Raw genomic sequence first — 12499 nt, forward strand, 5'->3', positions numbered from 1 at the left:
ATCATGAATCATAATTTGAATCATGAATCATGAATTATGAATTGAATCATGAATCATAAATCGAATCATGATTCATGAATTGAATCAGGAATCGCATCATGAATTGAATCATAAATCATGAATCATGAATTGAATCATGAATAATGAATTGAATCATGAATCATGATTTGAATCATGAATTGAATCATGAATCATGAATCATGATTTGAATCATGAATCATGAATCATGAATCATGATTTGAATCATGAATCATGAATCATGAATTGAATCATGAATTGAATCATGAATCATAAATCATGAATTGAATCATGAATCATGAATCATGAATTGAATCATGAATCATGAATTGAATCATGAATCATGAATCATGAATCATGAATTAAATCATGAATCGAATCACAAATCATGAATTGAATCAAGAATCATGAATTATGAATCATGAATTCAATCATGAATCATGAATCATGAATAATGAATCATGTATAATGAATCATGAATTAAATCATGAATTAAATCATGAATCATGAATCATGAATTGAATCATGAATCATGAATTGAATCATGATTCATGAATCATGAATCGAATCATGATTCATGAATCGTGAATCGAATCATGAATCATGAATGAAATCATGAATTGAATCATGAATCTAATCATGAATTGAATGATGAATCATGAATTGAATCATGAATCATGAATTGAATCATAAATTGAAGCATGAATCATGAATTATGAATTATGAATTGAATCATGAATCATAAATTGAATCATGAATCATGAATTGAATCATGAATCATGAATCATGAATGATAAATTGAATCATGAATCATGAATCATGAATTGAATAATGAATTGAATCATGAATCATGAATTGAATCATGAATCATGAATTGAATCATGAATCGAATCATGAAATATGAATTGAATCATGAATCATAAATCATAAATTGAATCTTGAATCATGAATTGAATCATGAATCATGAATCATGAATCAAATCATGAATTGAATCATGAATTGAATCATGAATTGAATCATGAATCATGAATTCAATTATGAATCATGAATTGAATCATGAATCATGGATTGAATCATGAATCATGAATCATGAATTGAATTATGAATCATGAATCCTGAATCGAATCATGAATCATGATTTAAGAATCATGAATCGAATCATGAATACTGAATGGAATCATGAATCATGAATTTAATCATGAATTGAATCATGAATCATGAATTGAATCATGAATCATGAATTATGAATTGAATCATCAATCATGAATCATAAATCGAATCATGAGTCATGAATTGAATCAGGAATCGAATCATGAATTGAATCATGAATCATGAATTGAATCATGAATCGTGAATTGAATCATGAATCATGAATTGAATCATGAATCATGAATCATGAATTGAATCATGAATCATGAACTGAATCATGAATCTTGAATCATGAATCATAAATTGAATAATGAATCATGAATTGAATCATGAATCATGAATCATGAATCATGAATCGAATCATGAGTCATGAATTGAATCATGAATTGAATCATGAATCATGAATTGAATCATGAATCATGAATTGAATCATGAATCATGAATCAGAAATCAAATCATGAATCATTAATTGAATCATGAATCGAATCATGAATTGAATCATGAATCATGAATTGAATCATAAATCATGAATTATGAATCATGAATCATGAATTAAATCATGAATCTTGAGTTATGAATTGAATCATAAATTGAATCATGAATCATGAATTATGAATTGAATAATGAATTGAATCATGAATCATGAATCGAATCATGAATCATGAATCATGAATTATGAATCATGAATCATGAATTGAATCATGAATCATGAATCGAATCATGAATCATGAATTATGAATCATGAATTATGAATCATGAATTATGAATCATAAATCATGAATTGAATCATGAATCCTGATTGGAATCATGAATTAAATCATGAATCATGAATTTAATCATGAATCATGAATTATGAATTGATTCATGAATCATAAATCGAATCATGATTCATGAATTGAATCAGGAATCGAATCATGAATTGAATCATAAATCATGAATCATGAATCATGAATTGAATCATGAATCATGAATCATGAATCATGAATTGAATAATGAATCATGAATTATGAATCATGAATTGAATCATGGAACATGAATCATGAATTATGAATCATGATTTAAATCATGAATTGAATCATGAATCATGAATCATGATTTGAATCATGAATCATGAATCATAAATTGAATCATGAATCATGAATTGAATCATGAATCATGAATTATGAATCATGAATTCAATCATGAATCATGAATCATGAATCATGATTTGAATCATGATACATGAATCATGAATTAAATCATGAATTGAATGATGAATCATGAATCATGAATTGAATCATGAATCATGAATCATGAATTGAATCATGAATCATGAATTGAATCAAGAATCATGAATTATGAATCATGAATTCAATCATGAATCATGAATTAAATCATGAATTGAATCATGAATCATGAATCATGAATTCAATCATGAATCATGAATCATGAATCGAATTATGAATCATGAATCAAATCATGAATTGAATCATGAATTTAATCATGAATTGAATCATGAATCATGAATCATAAATTGAATCATGAATCATGAATTGAATCATAAATTGAATCATGAATTATGAATTATGAATTAAATCATGAATCATGAATTGAATCATGATTCACGAATCATGAATTGAATCATGAATCAAGAATTGAATCATGAATCATAAATCATGAATCATGAATGATAAATTGAATCATGAATTAAATCATGAATCATGAATCATGAATCGAATCATGAATTGAATCATGAATCGAATCATGAATTGAATCATGAATCATGAATTGAATTATGAATCATGAATTGAATCATGAATCATGAATTATGAATTGAATCATCAATCATGAATCATAAATCGAATCATGAGTCATGAATTGAATCAGGAATCGAATCATGAATTGAATCATGAATCATGAATCGTGAATTGAATCATGAATCATGAATTGAATCATGAATCATGAATCATGAATTGAATCATGAATCATGAATTATGAATCATGAATTGAATCATGAATCATAAATCATGAATCATGAATTGAATCATGAATCATGAACTGAATCATGAATCTTGAATCATGAATCATAAATTGAATAATGAATCATGAATTGAATCATGAATCATGAATCATGATTTGAATCATGAATCGAATCATGAGTCATGAATTGAATCATGAATTGAATCATGAATCATGAATTGAATCATGAATTGAATCATGAATCATGAATTGAATCATGAATCATGAATCATAAATCAAATCATGAATCATTAATTGAATCATGAATTGAATCATAATTTGAATCATAAATCATGAATTGAATCATAAATCATGAATTATGAATCATGAATCATGAATTAAATCATGAATCTTGAGTTATGAATTGAATCATGAATCTTGAGTTATGAATTGAATCATGAATTGAATCATGAATCATGAATTATGAATTGAATAATGAATTGAATCATGAATCATGAATCGAATCATGAATCATGAATCATGAATTGAATCATGAATCATGAATCATGAATTGAAGCATGAATCATGAATCATGAATTATGAATCATGAATCATAAATCATGAATCATGAATCATGAATTGAATCATGAATTATGAATACTGCATAGAATCATGAATCATGAATTGAATCATGAATCATGAATTGAATAATAAATTGAATTATGAATTAAATCATGAATTGAATCATGAATCATGAATTGAATCATGAATAATGAATTATGATTTGAATCATGAATCATAAAACAAATCATGATTCATGAATTGAATCATGAATCGAATCATGAATTGAATCATGAATCATGAATCATGAATCATGAATTGAATCATGAATCATGAATCATGAATTGAATAATGAATCATGAATCATGAATCATGAATTGAATCATGAATCATGAATTATGAATCATGAATTGAATCATGAATCATGAATCATGAATTATGAATCATGATTTGAATCATGAATTGAATCATGATTCATGAATAATGATTTGAATCATGAATCATAAATTGAATCATGAATCATGAATTGAATCATGAATCATGAATTGAATCATGAATCATGAATTATGAATTGAATCATCAATCATGAATCATAAATCGAATCATGAGTCATGAATTGAATCAGGAATCAAATCATAATTTGAATCATGAATCATGAATTGAATCATGAATCGTGAATTGAATCATGAATCGTGAATCATGAATTGAATTATGAATCATGAATTATGAATCATGAATTGAATCATAAATCATGAATCATGAATTGAATCATGAATTGAATCATGAATCATGAATCATGAACTGAATCATGAATCATGAATCTTGAATCATGAATCATAAATTGAATCATGAATCATGAATTGAATCATGAATTTAATCATGAATCATGAATCATGAATCGAATCATGAATCATGAATTGAATCATGAATTGAATCATGAATCATGAATCATGAATCGAATCATGAATCATGAATTGAATCAGGAATTGAATCATGAATCATGAATCATGAATTGAATCATGAATCAAGAATTGAATCATGAATCATAAATCATGAATCATGAATGATAAATTGAATCATGAATTAAATCATGAATCATGAATCATGAATCGAATCATGAATTGAATCATGAATCGAATCATGAATTGAATCATGAATTATGAATTGAATTATGAATCATGAATTGAATCATGAATCATGAATTATGAATTGAATCATCAATCATGAATCATAAATCGAATCATGAGTCATGAATTGAATCAGGAATCGAATCATGAATTGAATCATGAATCATGAATCGTGAATTGAATCATGAATCATGAATTGAATCATGAATCATGAATCATGAATTGAATCATGAATCATGAATTATGAATCATGAATTGAATCATGAATCATAAATCATGAATCATGAATTGAATCATGAATCATGAACTGAATCATGAATCTTGAATCATGAATCATAAATTGAATAATGAATCATGAATTGAATCATGAATCATGAATCATGATTTAAATCATGAATCATGAATCGAATCATGAGTCATGAATTGAATCATGAATTGAATCATGAATCATGAATTGAATCATGAATTGAATCATGAATCATGAATTGAATCATGAATCATGAATCATAAATCAAATCATGAATCATTAATTGAATCATGAATTGAATCATGAATTGAATCATAAATCATGAATTGAATCATAAATCATGAATTATGAATCATGAATCATGAATTAAATCATGAATCTTGAGTTATGAATTGAATCATGAATCTTGAGTTATGAATTGAATCATGAATTGAATCATGAATCATGAATTATGAATTGAATAATGAATTGAATCATGAATCATGAATCGAATCATGAATCATGAATCATGAATTGAATCATGAATCATGAATCATGAATTGAAGCATGAATCATGAATCATGAATTATGAATCATGAATCATAAATCATGAATCATGAATCATGAATTGAATCATGAATTATGAATACTGCATAGAATCATGAATCATGAATTGAATCATGAATCATGAATTGAATAATAAATTGAATTATGAATTAAATCATGAATTGAATCATGAATCATGAATTGAATCATGAATCATGAATTATGATTTGAATCATGAATCATAAAACAAATCATGATTCATGAATTGAATCATGAATCGAATCATGAATTGAATCATGAATCATGAATCATGAATCATGAATTGAATCATGAATCATGAATCATGAATTGAATAATGAATCATGAATCATGAATCATGAATTGAATCATGAATCATGAATTATGAATCATGAATTGAATCATGAATCATGAATCATGAATTATGAATCATGATTTGAATCATGAATTGAATCATGATTCATGAATAATGATTTGAATCATGAATCATGAATCATAAATTGAATCATGAATCATGAATTGAATCATGAATCATGAATTGAATCATGAATCATGAATTATGAATTGAATCATCAATCATGAATCATAAATCGAATCATGAGTCATGAATTGAATCAGGAATCGAATCATAATTTGAATCATGAATCATGAATTGAATCATGAATCGTGAATTGAATCATGAATCGTGAATCATGAATTGAATTATGAATCATGAATTATGAATCATGAATTGAATCATAAATCATGAATCATGAATTGAATCATGAATTGAATCATGAATCATGAATCATGAACTGAATCATGAATCATGAATCTTGAATCATGAATCATAAATTGAATCATGAATCATGAATTGAATCATGAATTTAATCATGAATCATGAATCATGAATCGAATCATGAATCATGAATTGAATCATGAATTGAATCATGAATCATGAATCATGAATCGAATCATGAATCATGAATTGAATCAGGAATTGAATCATGAATCATGAATTGAATCATGAATCGAATCATGAATCATGAATTGAATCATGAATCATGATTAATAAATCAAATCATGAATCATGAATTGAATCATGAATTGAATCATAAATCATGAATTATGAATCATGAATCATGAATTGAATCATGAATCATGAGTTTTGAATTGAATCATGAATTGAATCATGAATCATGAATTATGAATTGAATCATGAATTGAATCATGAATCATGAATCATGAATCATGAATCATGAATCGAATCATTAATCATGAATCATGAATTATGAATCATGAAACATGAATTGAATCATGAATCATGAATTGAATCATAAATTTAATTATGAATTGAATCATGAATCATGAATTGAATCATGAATCATGAATTGAATCATGAATCATGAATCATAAATCGAATCATGATTCATGAATTCAATAAGGAATCGAATCATGAATTGAATCATGAATTGAATCATTAATTGAATCATGAATCATGAATTGAATCATGAATCATGAATTATGAATTGAATCATGAATCATGAATCATAAATTGAATCATGAGTCATGAATTAAATCAGGAATCGAATCATGAATTGAATTATGAATCATGAATTGAATCATGAATCGTGAATTTAATCATGAATCATGAATTGAATCATGAATCATGAATTATGAATCATGAATTGAATCATGAATCATGAATCATGAATCATGAATTGAATAATGAATTATGAATCATGAATCATGAATTGAATCATGAATCATGAATTATGAATCATGAATTGAATCATGAAATATGAATCATGAATTATGAATCATGATTTGAATCATGAATTGAATCATGAATCATGAATAATGATTTGAATCATGAATCATGAATCATAAATTGAATCATGAATCATGAATTGAATCATGAATTGAATCATGAATCATGAATCATGAATTGAATCATGAATCATGATTTCAATCATGAATCATGAATCATAAATCGAATCATGAATCATGAATTGAATCATGAATTGAATCATGAATCATGAATTGAATCATGAATCGAATCATGAATCATGAATAATAAATCAAATCATGAATCATTAATTGAATCATGAATTGAATCATAAATCATGAATTATGAATCATGAATCATGAATTGAATCATGAATCATGAGTTTTGAATTGAATCATGAATTGAATCATGAATCATAAATTATGAATTGAATCATGAATTGAATCATGAATCATGAATCATGAATTTAATCATGAATCATGAATCATGAATCGAATCATTAATCATGAATCATGAATTATGAATCATGAAACATGAATTGAATCATGAATCATAAATTGAATCATAAATTTAATTATGAATTGAATCATGAATTGAATCATGAATCATGAATTGAATCATGAATCATGAATTGAATCATTAATCATGAATCATAAATCGAATCATGATTCATGAATTCAATAAGGAATCGAATCATGAATTGAATCATGAATTGAATCATTAATTGAATCATGAATCATGAATTGAATCATGAATCATGAATTATGAATTGAATCATGAATCATGAATCATAAATTGAATCATGAGTCATGAATTAAATCAGGAATCGAATCATGAATTGAATTATGAATCATGAATTGTGAATTGAATCATGAATCATGAATTGAATCATGAATCATGAATTATGAATCATGAATTGAATCATGAATCATGAATTGAATCATGAATTGAATCATGAATCATGAATTGAATCATGAATCATGAATCATGAATTGAATCATGAATCATGAATCATGAATCGAATCATGAATCATGAATCAAATCATGAATTGAATCATGAATCTAATCATGAATTGAATCATGAATCATGAATTGAATCATGAATCATGAATCATGAATCATAAATTGAATCATGAATCATGAATTGAATCATAAATTGAATCATGAATCATGAATTATGAATTATGAATCATGAATCATGAATCATGAATCATGAATTGAATCATGAATCATGAATCATGAATTGAATCATGAATTGAATCATGAATCATGAATCATAAATTGAATCATGAATCATGAATTGAATCATGAATTGAATCATGAATTGAATCATGAATCATGAATTGAATCATAAATCATGAATTATGAATTGAATCATGAATAATGAATCATAAATCGAATCATGAGACATGAATTGAATCAGGAATCGAATCATAATTTGAATCATGAATCATGAATTGAATCATAAATCGTGAATTGAATCATAAATCATGAATTAAATCATGAATCATGTGTAATGAATCATGAATTGAATCATAAATCAAGAATCATGAATCATGAATTGAATCATGAATTGAATCATGAATCATGAATCATGAACTGAATCATGAATCATGAATCTTGAATAATGAATCATAAATTGAATCATGAATTATGAATTGTATCATGAATTGAATCATGAATCATGAATCATGAATTGAATCATGAATCATGATTTCAATCATGAATCATGAATCATGAATTATGAATTGAATCATGAATTGAATCATGAATCATGAATTATCAATTGAATCATGAATTGAATCATGAATCATGAATCATGAATTGAATCATGAATCATGAATCGAATCATGAATCATGAATCATAAATCATGAATTATGAATCATGAATTATGAATCATGAATCATGAATTGAATCATGAATCATAAATCGAATCATGATTCATGAATTGAATCATAAATCATGAATCATGAATCATGAATTGAATCATGAATCATGAATTATGAATCATGAATTGAATCATGAATCATGAATCATGAATCATGAATTGAATCTTGAATCATGAATTATGAATCATGAATTGAATCATGAATCATGAATCATGAATTATGAATCATGAATCATGAATTATGAATCATGATTTGAATCATGAATTGATTCATGAATCATGAATCATGATTTGAATCATGCATCATGAATCATGAATCATAAATTGAATCATGAATCATGAATTGATTCATGAATTAAATCATGAATCATGAATCATGAAATGAATCATGAATCATGAATTGAATCATGAATCATGAATTGAATCATGAATCATGAATCATGAATTATGAATCATGAATTCAATCATGAATCATGAATCATGAATCATGAATTAAATCATGAATCGAATCATAAATCATGAATTGAATCAAGAATCATGAATCATGAAATATGAATCATGAATTGAATCATGAATCATGAATCATGAATTAAATCATGAATTGAATCATGAATCATGAATTGAATCATGAATCATGAATCATGAATCGAATCATGAATCATGAATCAAATCATGAATTGAATCATGAATCATGAATCATGAATTAAATCATGAATTGAATCATGAATCATGAATTGAATCATGAATTATGAATTATGAATTAAATCATGAATCATGAATTGAATCATGAATCTAATCATGAATCGAATCATGAATCATGAATTGAATCATGAATCATGAATCATGAATCATAAATTGAATCATGAATCATGAATTAAATCATAAATTGAATCATGAATCATGAATTATGAATTATGAATTAAATCATGAATCATGAATTGAATCATGAATCATGAATCATGAATTGAATCATGAATTGAATAATGAATAATGAATTGAATCATGAATCATGAATCATGAATCATGAATGATAAATTGAATCATGAATCATGAATCATGAATTGAATCATGAATTGAATCATGAATCATGAATTGAATCATACATCATGAATTGAATCAGGAATCATGAATCATGAATTGAATCATAAATTGAATCATGAATCATGAATCGAATCATAAATCATGAATCAATAATCATGAATCAAATCATGAATTATGAATTGAATCATGAATCATAAATCATAAATTGAATCTTGAATCATGAATTGAATCATGAATCATGAATCATGAATCGAATCATGAATTGAATCATGAATCGAATCATGAATTGAATCATGAATCATGAATTGAATTATGAATCATGAATTGAATCATGAATCATGAATTGAATTATGAATCATGAATTGAATCATGAATCATGGATTGAATCATGAATCATGAATCATGAATTGAATTATGAATCATGGATCCTGAATGGAATCATGAATCATAATTTAAGAATCATGAATCGAATCATGAATACTGAATGGAATCATGAATCATGAATTGAATCATGAATTGAATCATGAATCATGAATCATGAATTATGAATCATGATTTGAATCATGAATTGATTCATGAATTATGAATCATGATTTGAATCATGAATCATGAATCATGAATCATAAATTGAATCATGAATCATGAATTGATTCATGAATTAAATCATGAATCATGAATCATGAAATGAATCATGAATCATGAATTGAATCATGAATCATGAATTGAATCATGAATCATGAATCATGAATTATGAATCATGAATTCAATCATGAATCATGAATCATGAATCATGAATCATGAATTAATTCATGAATCGAATCATAAATCATGAATTGAATCAAGAATCATGAATCATGAAATATGAATCATGAATTCAATCATGAATCATGAATCATGAATCATGAATTAAATCATGAATTCAATCATAATTCATGAATCATGTATTGAATCATGAATCATGAATCATGAATCGAATCATGAATCATGAATCAAATCATGAATTGAATCATGAATCTAATCATGAATTGAATCATGAATCATGAATTGAATCATGAATCATAAATTAAATCATAAATTGAATCATGAATCATGAATTATGAATTAAATCATGAATCATGAATCATGAATTGAATCATGAATCATGAATCATGAATTGAATCATGAATTGAATAATGAATCATGAATTGAATCATGAATCATGAATCATGAATCATGAATGATAAATTGAATCATGAATCATGAATTGAATCATGAATTGAATCATGAATCATGAATTGAATCATGAATCATGAATTGAATCATGAATCATGAATCATGAATTGAATCATAAATTGAATAATGAATCATGAATCATGAATCGAATCATAAATCATGAATCAATAATCATGAATCAAATCATGAATTATGAATTAAATCATGAATCATAAATCATAAATTGAATCTTGAATCATGAATTGAATCATGAATCATGAATCATGAATCGAATCATGAATTGAATCATGAATCGAATCATGAATTGAATCATGAATCATGAATTGAATTATGAATCATGAATTGAATCATGAATCATGAATTGAATTATGAATCATGAATTGAATCATGAATCATGGATTGAATCATGAATCATGAATCATGAATTGAATTATGAATCATGGATCCTGAATGGAATCATGAATCATAATTTAAGAATCATGAATCGAATCATGAATACTGAATGGAATCATGAATCATGAATTGAATCATGAATTGAATCATGAATCATGAATCGAATCATGAATCATGAATTATGAATTGAATCATCAATCATGAATCATAAATCGAATCATGAGTCATGAATTGAATCAGGAATCGAATCATAATTTGAATCATGAATCATGAATTGAATCATGAATCGTGAATTGAATCATGAATCATAAATCATGAATCATGAATTAAATCATGAATTGAATCATGAATCATGAACTCAATCATGAATCATGAATCTTGAATCATGAATCATAAATTGAATAATGAATCATGAATTGAATCATGAATTGAATCATGAATCATGAATCATGAATTGAATCATGAATCATGATTTCAATCATGAATCATGAATCATGAATCGAATCATGAATCATGAATTGAATCATGAATTGAATCATGAATCATGAATTGAATCATGAATTGAATCATGAATCATGAATTGAATCATGAATCATGAATCATAAATCAAAT

The sequence above is a fragment of the Mixophyes fleayi genome, unplaced genomic scaffold (assembly GCF_038048845.1).
Source record: "Mixophyes fleayi isolate aMixFle1 unplaced genomic scaffold, aMixFle1.hap1 Scaffold_52, whole genome shotgun sequence".
Lineage (NCBI taxonomy): Eukaryota > Metazoa > Chordata > Amphibia > Anura > Limnodynastidae > Mixophyes > Mixophyes fleayi.